At 41.2% G+C, this 9,471-nt stretch overlaps 1 long non-coding RNA gene across 1 annotated transcript in view; it reads right to left on the bottom strand.

Moving 5' to 3' along the window:
• Positions 1-1,303: 1,303 nt before the first annotated feature.
• LOC135111302 (uncharacterized) overlaps positions 1,304-9,471 on the bottom strand; it is a 50,667-nt gene continuing 42,499 nt past the window's right edge. Inside the window, exon 2 of the long non-coding RNA XR_010273681.1 lies at positions 1,304-1,485. This is a non-coding gene — a long non-coding RNA (uncharacterized LOC135111302). The remainder of the gene's footprint in view (positions 1,486-9,471) is intronic.

Raw genomic sequence — 9,471 nt, forward strand, 5'->3', positions numbered from 1 at the left:
AAACCGCCATTCCATGGAAAATGCTTGAGCAGTTTTGTAACAGCCACTAACAAGAACATATCACTTATTAAAGAATAAAAATCTATTTTTTTTTTTTGTAGTTGCTCACAGACAAATGAAAGGAAAAAGAACACTCATGAATGGGTAACGTCACTCCATAAAATAAAATTACCTCACTTTTCTTAACTTGATTAGAACAAAACATCTGGCGTCACTTTATAAAAAATAAAAACTGCGTAATTTTTCGTAGCCACTCAAAGAAAAACAAGAACACACACAAGTAAACCACGAACTGGCACACACAAAGGTCGGTGTTAACTCGGTACTAAGAGCCATTAGAGTGGTGGGATCAGATGGACAGGCAGATGGACCAAGTTAGGCGGCAATGCGTCACCTTGGTAACATCATTAGTCAGCCTCGCGTTGCTAATTAAATAACAGGTGGCTTTTTTTTTTTATCAGGTTATCAAACTTGCCTTCATTATGAATATAAGACTCACATAACTTAGATGTTCACTGATGCCTTTGATACTGACTGAATGAGTATCTTAATAAGTGAGTTAATGACTAAATGACTGAGTGACTGACTGATCTAATTAAACTGACTTTTCTCGTTCTACGAATACTTTGTTTTCTTCATTTTGATCACCCTTAATTTCTTCAGATGTCTTTACTTAATCTTGCTTCATATCTGTCACCATTCGTCATTTGGATTCTTCCACCTTGTTCTCATCTGCCTTCTTTATGACTTCATTCAGTCATAAAGCCACGCATCCCAAATCATAAAGACACAGGCAACCCAATACCTTATAGATAAATAAGGGTTTTGGAAGAAAAACAAAGTTAACTCGGCGCACTTCTCAAACCAAGCCAGAAACACAGAGTACAGAAAATCAGACAAGAGAAATGAGTCAGCAGCTAAGCGGTGGAAAAGTCTAATAAAGCATTAAACAACAAAAACACTACCAAAGAGGGAAGGTGCGATCAGATCACACAGAGAATCATATTCACAAACACTTCTGTCCGCACCTCGAGGACTTTCAAAAGTCTCTTGTTAAAGTGCCACTATTTTTTAAGCGTGTTTTCGGTTTTAGCGGCTTATTAACAAACATTTTTATATTTCTAACAAGAGAGACGCTCTAGAGCACCTGCTAAATATATATGTGGCTTTTGAAAAATAGTCGTGGTTAAATAACAGGTTTTTAAGGATGTTTTTTTTATTTATTTATTTTTTTATTACGGTTCTAGTGACAGACTAATATTTTTACATAATATCAGAAAAATCACTCTTGAGAACATGAATAAATATCTCTTCAATTTTCAGCTACAAATCTTTGTGACCTCTTAAAAACAGTCGCGATGAGAGAGCAAAGCGTTTCTGGATATGAGCCTGAGGCGAGTCGCGGGGTCGGGGTGGAGCGCAGTGGGCATCAGTGTGAGTGGCGGATCACTTGTGGCCGCGAACGTAAGCTGGTGACGATATTTCCTGTGTGGAAATGCGAGTCCATTACTGCTCGTGTGGCAGAGGAAGGTACTGACAAGCTAACGTAACGGGTGTAATATTGATGAGAGAGAGAGAGAGAGAGAGAGAGAGAGAGAGAGAGAGAGAGAGAGAGAGAGAGAGAGAGAGAGAGAGAGAGAGAGAGAGAGAGAGAGAGAGAGAGAGAGAGAGAGAGATAATCTTCTCCGTAATCTGCATGACTACCACTCGTGGCTGATTTTAAACACAATTCCAGTTTACCTTTCCAGTTTTTTTTTTTTTTTTTATGTATGAGGGACACTGGCCAAGGGCAACAAAAATCCAATTAAAAAAAAAAAGCCCAATGACATGTCAGTCCCAGAAAAGGGTCCAAAGTGGTAGTCATAAATTGAAGGATAAGTGTCTTGAAATCTCCCTCTTAAAGGAATTCAAGTCATAGGAAGGTGGAAATACAGAAGCAGGCAGCGAGTTCCAGAGTTTACCAGAAAAAAAGGGATGAATGATTGAGAATACTGGTTAACTCTTGCATTAGAGAGGTGGACAGAATAGGGGTGAGAGAAAGAAGAAAGTCTTGTGCAGCGAGGCCGCGGGAGGAGGGGAGGCATGCAGTTAGCAAGATCAGAAGAGCAGTTAGCATGAAAATAGCGGTAGAAGACAGCTAAGGATGCAACATTGCGGCGATGAGAGAGAGGCCGAAGACAATCAGTTAAAAGAGAGGAGTTGATGAGACGAAAAGCTTTTGATTCCACACGGTCTAGAAGAGCGGTATGAGTAGAACCCCCCTTAGACATGGAAAGCATAATCCATACATGGACGGATAAGGCCCTTGTACAAAGTTAGCAGCAGGGAGGGGTGAGAAAAGCTGGCGGAGACGTCTCAGAATGCCTAACTTCATAGAAGCTATTTTAGCTATGAATGAGATATGAAGTTTCCAGTTTAGATTATATGTAAAGGATAGACCGAGGATGTTCAGTGTAGAAGAGGGGGACAGTTGAGTGTCATTAAGAAGAGGGGATAGTTGTCTGGAAGGTTGTGTGGAATAGATAGTTGGAGGAACTCAATTTTTTGAGGCACTGAACAATACCAAGTTTCCTCTGCCTCAATCAGAAATTTAAGAGAGATCAGAAATTTTAGAGAGATCAGAAATCAAGCGTTCTGTGGCTTCCCTGCATGAAATGTTTACTTCTTGAAGGGTTGGACGTCTATGAAAAGACGTGGAAAAGTGCAGGGTGGTATCATCAGCGTAGGAGTGGATAGGACAAGAAGTTTGGTTTAGAAGGTCATTGATGAATAATAAAAAGAGAGTGAATGATGGACAGAACCCTGAGGAACACCACTGTTAATAGATTTAGGAGAAGAATAGTGACCGTCTACCACAGCAGCAATAGAACGGTCAGAAAGGAAACTTGAGATGAAGTTACAGAGAGAAGGATAGAAGTCGTAGGAGGGTAGTTTGGAAATCAAAGCTTTGTGCCAGACTCTATCAAAAGCTTTTGATATGTCCAAGGCAACGGGAAAAGTTTCACCAAAATCTCTAAAAGAGGATGACCAAGACTCAGTAAGGAAAGCCAGAAGATCACCAGTAGAGCGGCCTTGACGGATCCCATACTGGCGATCAGATAGAAGGTTGTGAAGTGATAGATGTTTAAGAATCTTCCTGTTGAGGATAGATTCAAAAACTTTAGATAGGCAGGAAATTAAAGCAATAGAACGGTAGTTTGAGGGATTAGAACGGTCACCCTTTTTAGGAACAGGCTGAATGTAGGCAAACTCCCAGCAAGAAGGAAAGGTAGATGTTGGCAGACAGAGCTGAAAGAGTTTGACTAGGCAAGGTGCAAGCACGGAGGCACAGTTTCGGAGAATAATAGGAGGGACCCCATCAGGTCCATAAGCCTTCTGAGGGTTTAGGCCAGCGAGGGCATGGAAAACATCGTTGCGAAGAATTTTAATAGGTAGTATGAAGTAATCAGAAGATGGAGGAGATGGAGGAACAAGCCCAGAATCGTCCAAGGTAGTTTCACCAAAATCTCTAAAAGAGGATGACCAAGACTCAGTAAGGAAAGCCAGAAGATCACCAGTAGAGCGGCCTTGACGGAGCCCATACTGGCGATCAGATAGAAGGTTGTGAAGTGATAGATGTTTAAGAATCTTCCTGTTGAGGATAGATTCAAAAACTTTAGATAGGCAGGAAATTAAAGCAATAGAACGGTAGTTTGAGGGATTAGAACGGTCACCCTTTTTAGGAACAGGCTGAATGTAGGCAAACTCCCAGCAAGAAGGAAAGGTAGATGTTGACAGACAGAGCTGAAAGAGTTTGACTAGGCAAGGTGCAAGCACGGAGGCACAGTTTCGGAGAACAATAGGAGGGACCCCATCAGGTCCATAAGCCTTCTGAGGGTTTAGGCCAAGGAGGGCATGGAAAACATCGTTGCGAAGAATTTTAATAGGTAGTATGAAGTAATCAGAAGGTGGAGGAGATGGAGGAACAAGACCAGAATCGTGCAAGGTAGAGTTTATAACAAAGGTTTGAGCGAAGAGTTCAGCTTTAGAGATAGATGTGATAGCAATGGTGCCATCTGGTTGAAATAGAGGAGGGAAAGAAGAAGAAACAAAGTTATTGGAGATATTTTTGGCTAGATGCCAGAAATCACGAGGGGAGTTAGATCTTGAAAGGTTTTGACACTTTCTGTTAATGAAGGAGTTTTTGGCTAGTTGGAGAACAGACTTGGCATGGTTCCGGGCAGAAATATAAAGTGCATGAGATTCTGGTGATGGAAGGCTTAAGTACCTTTTGTGGGCCACCTCTCTATCATGTATAGCACGAGAACAAGCTGTTAAACCAAGGTTTAGAAGGTTTAGGTCGAGAAAAAGAGCGAGGAATGTACGCCTCCATGCCAGACACTATCACCTCTGTTATGCGCTCAGCACACAAAGACGGGTCTCTTACACGAAAGCAGTAGTCATTCCAAAAGCTTTTCGTCTCATCAACTCCTCTCCTCTAACTGACTGTCTTGAGCCTCTCTCTCACCGCCGCAATGTTGCATATCTAGCTGTCTTCTACCGCTATTTTCATGCTAACTGCCCTTCTGATCTTGCTAACTGCATGCCTCCCCTCCTCCCGCGGCCTCGCTGCACAAGACTTTCTTCTTTCTCTCACCCCTATTCTGTCCACCTCTCTAACGCAAGAGTTAACCAGTATTCTCAATCACTCATCCCTTTCTCTGGTAAACTCTGGAACTCCCTGCCTGCTTCTGCATTTTCACCTTCCTATGATTTGAATTCCTTGAAGAGTGAGGTTTCAAGACACTTATTCATCAATTTTTGACCACTGCTTTCATCCTTTTATGGGACTGGCATTTCAGTGGGCATTTTTTTTAATTAGATTTTTGTTGCCCTTGGCCAGTGTCCTTCCTACATACAAAAAAAAAAAAAAAAGGAAAATCAGTAAAATACCTCTTCCGGTTCCCCCAACTAGCAGAGACAAAACGCCTGAGGCACCTTCGCTTAGGGGGATCCTGAGGAGGGATTGGAGTGATAGGACAAGATACAGATATGAGATTGTGATCGGAGGAGCCCAAGGGAGAGAGAGGGTGACAGCATAAGCAGAAGGATTAGAGGTCAGGAAAAGGTCAAGAATGCTGGGCGTATCTCCAAGACGGTCAGGAATACAAGTAGGGTGTTGCACCAATTGCTCTAGGTCGTGGAGGATAGCAAAATTGAAGGTTAGTTCACCAGGATGGTCAGTGAAGGGAGAGGAAAGCCAAAGCTGGTGGTGAACACTGAAGTCTCCAAGAATGGAGATCTCTGCAAAAGGGAAGAGAGTCAGAATGTGCTCCACTTTGGAAGTTAAGTAGTCAAAGAATTTCTTATAGTCAGAGGAGTTAGGTGAGATGTATACAGCACAGATAAATTTAGTTTGAGAGTGACTCTGTAGTCGTAGCCAGATGGTGGAAAATTCGGAAAATTCAAGAGCGTGGGCACGAGAGCAGGGTAAGTCATTGAGCACATAAACGCAGCATCCAGCTTTGGATCGAAAATGAGGATAGAGAAAGTAGGAGGGAACAGAAAAGGGGCTACAGTCAGTTGCCTCAGACACCTGAGTTTCAGTGAGGAAAAGAAGATGAGGTTTAGAAGAGGAGGGGTGGTGTTCTACAGATTGATTTCATGTCCGTCTTTGTTGGTCTTGTTCCTTGAGAAGTGAACGTCGTGGTGTTGCTTTGTGGTGATTTAATGATGAAACTATTATTTGATTATTTAGTGGTGAGTGAATGACGAGACTATTACTTCTCTAGTGATGATTTAAGAAAGAAACTATTGCTATTTGGTGGTTATCTAGTGATGAAACTACTAACTACGTACATAATGGTGATTAAATTATGAAACTATTACTTACTATTAGCTATTTGACGGTGATTCACCGATATATTTATTTATTTATTTTTTATTTATTTATTTTTTTATTTTTTTGCTCTATACTGGTTTCTTTCACACACACACACACACACACACACACACACACACACACACACACACACACACACACACACACGAAAGTTAATTCCGTGATAAATAAAATGGTAAAAAATAACTAGACAGAAAAAAAGGTGGATGAAATAAAACAGGGAATTCCTTAATAAGAACAACAATGATCACGTTTGATTTTTTTTTCTTTGTGACAAAATGAGACAACCAAGGGCGAAGAAATGAATGAATAATAACAGTGTAAATAAACATATCAATGCTTAAATATAACACACTGCAATAAATACTGTAACACAGCTCAAATAAATCCAGGTAAAACAAACAGATCATAAAACAAACAATAGCTAGAAGATAAACACACACACACACACACACACACACACACACACACACACACACAATAAAACACTAAACAATAACTAGATGATGAATAAACCACACACACACACACACACACACACAATAAAACACTAAACAATAACTAGATGATGAATAAACAACACACACACACACACACACACACACACACACACACACACACAATAAAACACTAAACAATAACTAGATGATGAATAAACAACACACACACACACACACACACACACACACACACAATAAAACACTAAACAATAACTAGATGATGAATAAACAACACACACACACACACACACACACACACACACACACACACACACACACACACACAATAAAATCCCCAACCCCAAAGCACCACAAGGCATCTGGCACGGCGGGACGAGGGGAGCAAGGGAAGTTGGGCTGAGATGCAAAGACCGCCAGTATGTTTTGTCCTGCCACGCTGCACCGGCTGCGTCCAATATACTGCTTTTGCATCGGCTTATTTATGAAGGATGGAGAGGCTCGCCAGCGGCCTCCAGAACACCTGACACGAATATTAAGCAGCGCGTGAACCTTCGCCGTGAACAGAGTGAATTATTAACGCATGCATTTCAGTTTGTTTAGTGCAAATGTGGTGAGGAATGGTGTCCAGTTGCTTTCTCTCTTGCTACACTACTAGTTTGATTAGGGCAGGTCTGGTTGGGAGCAGTGGTTCTCTCTCTCTCTCTCTCTCTCTCTCTCTCTCTCTCTCTCTCTCTCTCTCTCTCTCTCTCTCTCTCTCTCTCTCTCTCTCTCTCTCTCTCTTTTAATCATTGACTATGCGGAAGCTGTTATATAGTCATTGCTTTTAACACAGTTTGTTCAGGGCAATTCTGATGGGGAATAGAGAATGGTTTGATTTCTCTCTTGTAGCGCTACCAGTTCGTTTAGTCCAGAGGGGGTGGGGAGAGCTTGCTTCCTCTTACACTAACACACTGCCACACAAGTTAAGGGAACATGTGTAATTCGGTTCTTTCTATCTATTTTGGTGGAGGTAACTGGGATGGAAATGAGAAGGGAATGAAAGGAAGGAGGAACAAAAGTGCTAGGAATAAGAGGAGAAGGAAGACGGCAAAGGTGATAGGAATAAGAGGAGGGAATAAGGGAAAGGTTTATATCAATTAGTTAACGTTTGTCATCACTTTATCACTGTCTGTCTGTCTGTCAGACTGTCTGTCTGTCCGTGTGCATATAGCGTACATCTATTTAATCGTTAATCTACGTTTGTTTGTTTTTTTTCCGTTGTTATCTCTCTCTCTCTCTCTCTCTCTCTCTCTCTCTCTCTCTCTCTCTCTCTCTCTCTCTCTCTCTCTCTCTCTCTCTCTCTCTCTCTCTCTCTCTCTCTCCTTCACACTGTCTCTAGTATTGTTCAGAAAGTGTTATTCATTTCCCAACCCTCGTCACAACCACAATCGCTTCCTGAAAACATCAACACTTCTAGTCATAGGAAAGCTGAAAGTCTTTGACGAGATTATAAAAGTGATGCATCTGCAAGGTGTGTGTGTGTGTGTGTGTGTGTGAGTGTGTGAGTGTGTGTGTGTGTGTGTGTGAGAGAGAGAGAGAGAGAGAGAGAGAGAGAGAGAGAGAGAGAGAGAGAGAGAGAGAGAGAGAGAGAGAGAGAGAGAGAGAGAGAGAGAGAGAGAGAGAGAGAGAGAGAGAGAGAGAGAAATGAATGCAGAAAAGCAGTAACTTTTAAAGAAGAGAAGGAAATAACCGCCAGAGAAAGAACTAACGAAACTGAAAAGGACAGTAGAAGGAAAGAACAAAATAAAAACAACAACGGAGGAGGAGGAGGAGGAGGAGGAGGAAGAGGAAGGGAATAAAATATGCAAACATGTGTATATATTAAGTACATTGCGTATTTATGTATGCACTAAGAGGATATCAGGCAACCTGCCCTAGCCACATTCAATTTGCACTCATTTGGATTTACCTATTTTGATCTTCCCTGCACAGAAGTTACCTATTATGAATGATTGTATGTATGTATGTATGTATGTATGTATGTATGTATGTATGTTTATACGTATGTATGTATGGAGAGATGAATGGATGTATAGATGAAAGGATAAATGAATAAATGAATGGATGCATGTATGACTGTTATTTAGGAGTATATATGTATGTCGTATCCTTACCTACCCTACCCACCCCTGCCTCCCCTCTAGCCCTCCCCCTTCCCTCCCTTCCCCCAACATATAGTGCATCACAGCCAGCCAGTGTGTGGCCAAGATAGTGTCAAAGGGATGCACTGTAACACCCAAACATCCTGATACTTCAAACATTTCCACAAGTATATCCTACAGAGATCCAGGGAAGGCTTGGGATCCCACTTCTTTCGGGTGTCAGGCGTGAGGAATACAAAGGAATACAAAGGAAAGCCAAACAGCAACAGACCTTTTGGTCCTTGCAAGGCTGTTTGGTAACTACTTCTAACTAGCTACAGTGAAGAGAGACAGGACAGCATAGCAGAAGGCTCCTCCCCACCCACCACTCCCTCCAGCTTGCGCTGGCATGGAAATAGCTGGGAAAAGAACCATGCAGTATGGAAAAACTGATATGGAAATTTTCATAGGAAAGGATGAAAGGAAGTTCTACTATTCACCCTACGGTGAGCTCTATACGCATATCTCAAAGTTGAAGCAAGTTATAAGTTATATTAAAACTGGTTCTGTAGAATAAGAGTTTATTTGTGAGTAATTATTCGGACAAGAAGGATTTTCTTTTAAATATTTGTCTATTTTATTTTTGAATGATTCAATAGTATTACTGTTCACAATTTCGGCGGGAAGTTTATTCCATATATTTACTATACGATTAAAGAAGAAATGTTTGGCCTCGTGGGATTTAAAACGTTTGGGTATAATCATGAATCCATTATTTCTTGTTGGGTTAGAATGATCAATGGTGAAATATTTATGTGCATCAATGTTACTATATCCTTTGAAAATTTTGAACACTTCAATTAGGTCTCCTCTTATCCTGCGCTTTGTTAAACTAAATAGGTTTAGTTCTTCCAGTCGTTCCTCATACGGCTTATTGCGCAATCTTTGTGACTCTGCGCTGTATCTTTTCTAGTTTTTCAATGTCTTTTTTTGTAGTATGGTGACCAGA

Source organism: Scylla paramamosain, chromosome 21 (assembly GCF_035594125.1).
Source record: "Scylla paramamosain isolate STU-SP2022 chromosome 21, ASM3559412v1, whole genome shotgun sequence".
Lineage (NCBI taxonomy): Eukaryota > Metazoa > Arthropoda > Malacostraca > Decapoda > Portunidae > Scylla > Scylla paramamosain.